Source organism: Procambarus clarkii, unplaced genomic scaffold (genome assembly GCF_040958095.1).
Source record: "Procambarus clarkii isolate CNS0578487 unplaced genomic scaffold, FALCON_Pclarkii_2.0 HiC_scaffold_208, whole genome shotgun sequence".
Taxonomy (NCBI): domain Eukaryota; kingdom Metazoa; phylum Arthropoda; class Malacostraca; order Decapoda; family Cambaridae; genus Procambarus; species Procambarus clarkii.
Window position 1 is genome coordinate 152,426 of NW_027189241.1, and position 7,327 is coordinate 159,752.

Sequence of the window (7,327 nt, forward strand, 5' to 3'; positions counted from 1 at the left end):
CAATTTCGAGGCCTGAGCCATATTTTGGAGTCAAATTCTGGCTCTCTGCATGTATTCGCAGTTTGAAATTGCGACTTTTTTATACCCAACATATGCCAAGTACTGAAAGGGCATTTGGTCACATTTGTCCCAAACCTCCCTGCAGTTTTCAAAATATCCCAAATATCCCAACTTCGAGGCCTGAGCCATATTTTGGAGCCAAATCCTTGCTCTCTGCACGTATTCGCAGTTTGATATTACGACTTTTTATACCCAACATATGCCAAGTCCTGAAAGCGTCAGTGAGTCACATTTTGCACAAACTCCCCTGCAGTTTTTGTAATATCCCAAATATCCCAATTTCGAGGCCAGAGCCATATTTTGGAGCTAAATTCTGGTTCTCTGCACGTATTCGCAGTTTGAAATTACGACTTTTTATACCCAACATATGCCAAGTATTGAAAGCGGAGTTGGGTCATATTTGTCCCAAACTCCCCTGCAGTTTTCAAAATATCCCAAACTTCCCAATTTCGAGGCCTGAGTCATATTTTGGAGCCAAATTCTGGCTCTCTGCACGTATTCGCAGTTTGAAATTACCACTTTTTATACCCAACATATGCTAAGTCCTGAAAGTGGCAGTGAGTCACATTTTTCACAAACTCCCCTGCAGTTTTCAAAATATTCCAAATATCCCAATTTCGAGGCTGATCCATATTATGGAGCCAAATTCTGGCTCTTTGCACGTATTCGCAGTTTGAAATTGCGATTTTTTATACCAACATATGCCAAGTACTGAAAGCGGCGATTGGTCACATTTGTCCTAAACCTCCCTGCAGTTTCCAAAATATCCCAAACATCCCAATTTCGAGGCCTGAGCCATAATTTGGAGCCAAATTCTGGCTCTATGCATGTATTCGCAGTTTGATATTAAGAATTTTTATACCCAACATATGCCAAGTCCTGAAAGCGGCAGTGAGTCACATTTTGCACAAACTCTCCTGCAGTTTTTTAAATATCCCATTATCGAGGCCTGAGCCATATTTTGGACCCAAATTCTGGCTCTCTGCACGTATTCGCAGTTTGAAATTATGACTTTTTTATACCAACATATGCCAAGTACTGAAAGCGGCGTTTGGTCACATTTGTCCCATACCTTCCTGCAATTTTTAAAATATCCCAAACATCCCAATATCGAGGCCTGAGCCTTATTTTGGAGCCAAATTCTGGCTCTCTGCACGTATTCGCAAATTGATATTACGAATTTTATACCCAACATATGCCAAGTACTGAAAGCGGCAGTAAGTCACATTTTGCACAGACTCCCCTCCAGTTTTCAAAATATCCTATATATCCCAATTTCGAGGCCTGAGCCAATTTTTGGAGCCAAATTCTTGCTCTATGTACATATTCGCAGTTTGATAATATGACTTTTTATACCCAATATATGCCAAGTTCTGAAAGCGGCGTTTGGACACATTTGTCCCAAACATCCCTGCAGTTTTCAAAGTATCCCAAATATCCCAATTTCGAGGCCTGAGCCATATTTTGGAGCCAAATTCTGGCTCTCTGCACGTATTCACAGTTTGAAATTACGTCTTTTTATACCCAACATATGCCAAGTACTGAAAGCGGCGATTGGTCACATTTGTCCCAAACCTCCCCGCAGTTTTCAAAATATGCTAAATATCCCAATTTCGAGGCCTTAGCCATATTTTGGAGCCAAATTCTGGCTCTTTGCACGTATTCGCAGTTTGATATTACGACTTTTTTATACCCAACATATGTCAAGTACTGCAAGCGACGTTTGGTCATATTTGTCCCAAACTTCCCTGCAGTTTTCAAAATATCCCAAATTTCCCAATTTCGAGGCCTGAGTCATATTTTGAAGCCAAATTCTGGCTCTCTGCACGTCTTCGCAGTTTGAAATTACTACGTTTTATACCCAACATATGCCAAGTCCTGAAAGCGGCAGTGAGTCACATTTTGCACAAACTCCCCTGCAGTTTTCAAAATATCCCAAATTTCCCAATTTCGAGGCCTGAGTCATATTTTGGAGCCAAATTCTGGCTCTCTGCACGTCTTCTCAGTTTGAAATTACCACGTTTTATACCCAAAATATGCCAAGTCCTGAAAGCGGCAGTGAGTCACATTTTGCACAAACTTCCCTGCAGTTTTTAAAATATCCCAAATATCTCAATTTCGAGGCCTGAGCCATATTATGGAGCCAAATTCTGGCTCTTTGCACGTATTCGCAGTTTGAAATTGCGAATTTTTTATACCCAACATATGCGAAGTACTGAAAGCGGCGTTTGGTCACATTTGTCCCAAACCTTCCTGCAGTTTTCAAAATATCCCAAACATCCCAATATCGAGGCCTGAGCCTTATTTTGGAGCCAAATTCTGGCTCTCTGCACGTATTCGCAAATTGATATTACGAATTTTATACCTAACATATGCCAAGTACTGAAAGGAGCAGTAAGTCACATTTTGCACAGACTCCCCTCCAGTTTTCAAAATATCCCATATATCCCAACTTCGAGGCCTGAGCCATTTTTTGGAGCCAAATTCTTGCTCTATGTATGTATTCGCAGTTTGATATTACGACTTTTTATACCCAACATATGGTAAGTCCTGAAAGCGGCAGTGAGTCACATTTTGCACAAACTCCCCTGCAGTTTTCGAAATATTCCAATTTCGAGGCCTGAGCCATATTGTGGAGTCAAATTCTGGCTCTCTGCATGTATTCGCAGTTTGAAATTGCGACTTTTTTATACCCAACATATGCTAAGTCCTGAAAGTGGCAGTGAGTCAAATTTTTCACAAACTCCCCTGCAGTTTTCAAAATATTCCAAATATCCCAATTTCGAGGCTGATCCATATTATGGAGCCAAATTCTGGCTCTTTGCACGTATTCGCTGTTTGAAATTGCGACTTTTTTATACCAACATATGCCAAGTACTGAAAGCGGCGATTGGTCACATTTGTCCCAAACCTCCCTGCAAATTTCCAAAATATCCCAAACATCCCAATATCGAGGCCTGAGCCTTATTTTGGAGCCAAATTCTGGCTCTCTGCACGTATTCGCAAATTGATATTACGAATTTTATACCCAACATATGCCAAGTACTGAAAGCGGCAGTAAGTCACATTTTGCACAGACTCCCCTGCAGTTTTCAAAATATCCTATATATCTCAATTTCGAGGCCTGAGCCAATTTTTGGAGCCAAATTCTTGCTCTATGTACGTATTCGCAGTTTGATATTATGACTTTTTATACCCAACATATGCTAAGTCCTAAAAGCGGCAGTGAGTCACATTTTGCACAAACTCCCCTGCAGTTTTCGAAATATCCCAAATATCCCAATTTCGAGGACTGCACCATATTTTGGAGTCAAATTCTGGCTCTCTGCACGTATTCGCAGTTTGAAATTGCGACTTTTTTATACCCAACATATGCCAAGTACTGAAAGCGGCGTTTGGTCACATTTGTCCCAAACCTCCCTGCAGTTTTCAAAATATCCCAAATATCCCAACTTCGAGGCCTGAGCCATATTTTGGAGCCAAATTCTTGCTCTCAGCACGTATTCGCAGTTTGAAATTACGACTTTTTATACCCAACATATGCCAAGTCCTGAAAGCGGCAGTGAGTCACATTTTGCACAAACTCCCCTGCAGTTTTCAAAATATCCCAAATATCTCAATTTCGAGGCCTGAGCCATATTATGGAGCCAAATTCTGACTCTCTGCTCGTATTTGCAGTTTGAAATTGCGACTTTTTTATACCAACATATGCCATTTACTGAAAGCGGCGCTTGGTCACATTTGTCCCAAACCTCCCTGCAGTTTCAAAGTATCCCAAACATCCCAATTTCGAGGGCTGAACCATAATTTGGAGCCAAATTCTGGCTCTCTGAACGTATTCGCAGTTTGATATTACGAATTTTTATACCCAACATATGCCAAGTTCTGAAAGCGGCAGTGAGTCACATTTTGCACAAACTCCCCTGCAGTTTTCAAAATATCCCAAACGTCCCAATTTCGAGGCCTGAGCCATATTTTGGAGCCAAATTCTGGCTCTCTGCACGTATTCACAGTTTGAAATTGCGACTTTTTTATACCCAACATATGTCAAGTACTGAAAGCGGCGTTTGGTCATATTTGTCCCAAAATCCCCTGCAGTTTTTAAAATATCCCAAATATCCCAATTTCGAGGCCTGAGCTATATTTTGGAGCCAAATTCAGGCTCTCTGCACGTATTCGCAGTTTGAAATTACGAATTTTTTATACCCAACATATGTGAAGTACTGAAAGCAGCGTTTGGTCACATTTGTCCCAAACCTTCCCGCAGTTTTCAAAATATCCCAAACATCCCAATATCGAGGCCTGAGCCATATTTTGCAGCCAAATTCTGGCTCTCTGCACGTATTCGCAGTTCGAAATTACGTCTTTTTATACCCAACATATGCCAAGTACTGAAAGCGGCGTTTGGTCACATTTGTCCCAAACCTCCCCGCAGTTTTCAAAATATGCCAAATATCCCAATTTCGAGGCCTTAGCCATATTTTAGAGCCAAATTCTGGCTCTTTGCACGTATTCGCAGTTTGATATTACGACTTTTTTATACCCAACATATGTCAAGTCCTGAAAGTGGCAGTGAGTAACATTTTGCACAAACTCGCCTGCAGTTTTTGAAATATCCCAAATATCCCAATTTCGAGACTTGAGCCAAATTTTGGAGCCAAATTCTGGATCTCTGCACGTATTCGCAGTTTGAAATTACTACGTTTTATACCCAACATATGCCAAGTCCTGAAAGCGGCAGTGAGTCACATTTTGCACAAACTCCCCTGCAGTTTTCAAAATATCCCAAATTTCCCAATTTCGAGGCCTGAGTCATATTTTGGAGCCAAATTCTGGCTCTCTGCACGTCTTCTCAGTTTGAAATTACCACGTTTTATACCCAAAATATGCCAAGTCCTGAAAGCGGCAGTGAGTCACATTTTGCACAAACTTCCCTGCAGTTTTTAAAATATCCCAAATATCTCAATTTCGAGGCCTGAGCCATATTATGGAGCCAAATTCTGGCTCTTTGCACGTATTCGCAGTTTGAAATTGCGAATTTTTTATACCCAACATATGCGAAGTACTGAAAGCGGCGTTTGGTCACATTTGTCCCAAACCTTCCTGCAGTTTTCAAAATATCCCAAACATCCCAATATCGAGGCCTGAGCCTTATTTTGGAGCCAAATTCTGGCTCTCTGCACGTATTCGCAAATTGATATTACGAATTTTATACCTAACATATGCCAAGTACTGAAAGGAGCAGTAAGTCACATTTTGCACAGACTCCCCTCCAGTTTTCAAAATATCCCATATATCCCAACTTCGAGGCCTGAGCCATTTTTTGGAGCCAAATTCTTGCTCTATGTATGTATTCGCAGTTTGATATTACGACTTTTTATACCCAACATATGGTAAGTCCTGAAAGCGGCAGTGAGTCACATTTTGCACAAACTCCCCTGCAGTTTTCGAAATATTCCAATTTCGAGGCCTGAGCCATATTGTGGAGTCAAATTCTGGCTCTCTGCATGTATTCGCAGTTTGAAATTGCGACTTTTTTATACCCAACATATGCTAAGTCCTGAAAGTGGCAGTGAGTCAAATTTTTCACAAACTCCCCTGCAGTTTTCAAAATATTCCAAATATCCCAATTTCGAGGCTGATCCATATTATGGAGCCAAATTCTGGCTCTTTGCACGTATTCGCTGTTTGAAATTGCGACTTTTTTATACCAACATATGCCAAGTACTGAAAGCGGCGATTGGTCACATTTGTCCCAAACCTCCCTGCAAATTTCCAAAATATCCCAAACATCCCAATATCGAGGCCTGAGCCTTATTTTGGAGCCAAATTCTGGCTCTCTGCACGTATTCGCAAATTGATATTACGAATTTTATACCCAACATATGCCAAGTACTGAAAGCGGCAGTAAGTCACATTTTGCACAGACTCCCCTGCAGTTTTCAAAATATCCTATATATCTCAATTTCGAGGCCTGAGCCAATTTTTGGAGCCAAATTCTTGCTCTATGTACGTATTCGCAGTTTGATATTATGACTTTTTATACCCAACATATGCTAAGTCCTAAAAGCGGCAGTGAGTCACATTTTGCACAAACTCCCCTGCAGTTTTCGAAATATCCCAAATATCCCAATTTCGAGGACTGCACCATATTTTGGAGTCAAATTCTGGCTCTCTGCACGTATTCGCAGTTTGAAATTGCGACTTTTTTATACCCAACATATGCCAAGTACTGAAAGCGGCGTTTGGTCACATTTGTCCCAAACCTCCCTGCAGTTTTCAAAATATCCCAAATATCCCAACTTCGAGGCCTGAGCCATATTTTGGAGCCAAATTCTTGCTCTCAGCACGTATTCGCAGTTTGAAATTACGACTTTTTATACCCAACATATGCCAAGTCCTGAAAGCGGCAGTGAGTCACATTTTGCACAAACTCCCCTGCAGTTTTCAAAATATCCCAAATATCTCAATTTCGAGGCCTGAGCCATATTATGGAGCCAAATTCTGACTCTCTGCTCGTATTTGCAGTTTGAAATTGCGACTTTTTTATACCAACATATGCCATTTACTGAAAGCGGCGTTTGGTCACATTTGTCCCAAACCTCCCTGCAGTTTCAAAGTATCCCAAACATCCCAATTTCGAGGGCTGAACCATAATTTGGAGCCAAATTCTGGCTCTCTGAACGTATTCGCAGTTTGATATTACGAATTTTTATACCCAACATATGCCAAGTTCTGAAAGCGGCAGTGAGTCACATTTTGCACAAACTCCCCTGCAGTTTTCAAAATATCCCAAACGTCCCAATTTCGAGGCCTGAGCCATATTTTGGAGCCAAATTCTGGCTCTCTGCACGTATTCGCAGTTTGAAATTGCGACTTTTTTATACCCAACATATGTCAAGTACTGAAAGCGGCGTTTGGTCATATTTGTCCCAAAATCCCCTGCAGTTTTTAAAATATCCCAAATATCCCAATTTCGAGGCCTGAGCTATATTTTGGAGCCAAATTCAGGCTCTCTGCACGTATTCGCAGTTTGAAATTGCGACTTTTTTATACCCAACATATGTGAAGTACTGAAAGCGGCGTTTGGTCACATTTGTCCCAAACCTCCCCGCAGTTTTCAAAATATGCCAAATATCCCAATTTCGAGGCCTTAGCCATATTTTAGAGCCAAATTCTGGCTCTTTGCACGTATTCGCAGTTTGATATTACGACTTTTTTATACCCAACATATGTCAAGTCCTGAAAGTGGCAGTGAGTAACATTT